Source organism: Orycteropus afer, unplaced genomic scaffold (assembly GCF_000298275.1).
Source record: "Orycteropus afer afer isolate SDZICR_OR568_19922 unplaced genomic scaffold, OryAfe1.0 scaffold00056, whole genome shotgun sequence".
In the NCBI taxonomy this organism is placed as follows: Eukaryota; Metazoa; Chordata; class Mammalia; order Tubulidentata; family Orycteropodidae; genus Orycteropus; species Orycteropus afer.
This window is the reverse complement of record NW_006921643.1, coordinates 331,810-332,094: the sequence shown is the minus strand read 5'-3', so window position 1 is coordinate 332,094 and position 285 is coordinate 331,810.

Below are 285 nucleotides of genomic sequence, written 5' to 3'. Positions count from 1 at the left end.
CTGTCTCCTTTTTTGTTATTTTCACACAAATTCTTCTGCTAGTTGGGGGTTAGTCCATTTCTATATCCTTCCCTTCAAGGCTCAGGGGTCCAAGATTATGTTCTGTGTCTGTGTTAATTGGTTTCCCTTTTCTTTGTTGAAGAGGGTCTGTGCAGTCTTTCTGCCTAGTCTGCCATCTTGCCGGAACCCTCTTCATCGATTCTTTCAGTGCAGCTTCGACTTCTTCCTTCAATACCATTGGTTCTTGATCATATCCCATCTCCTGAAATGGATGAACATTGACAA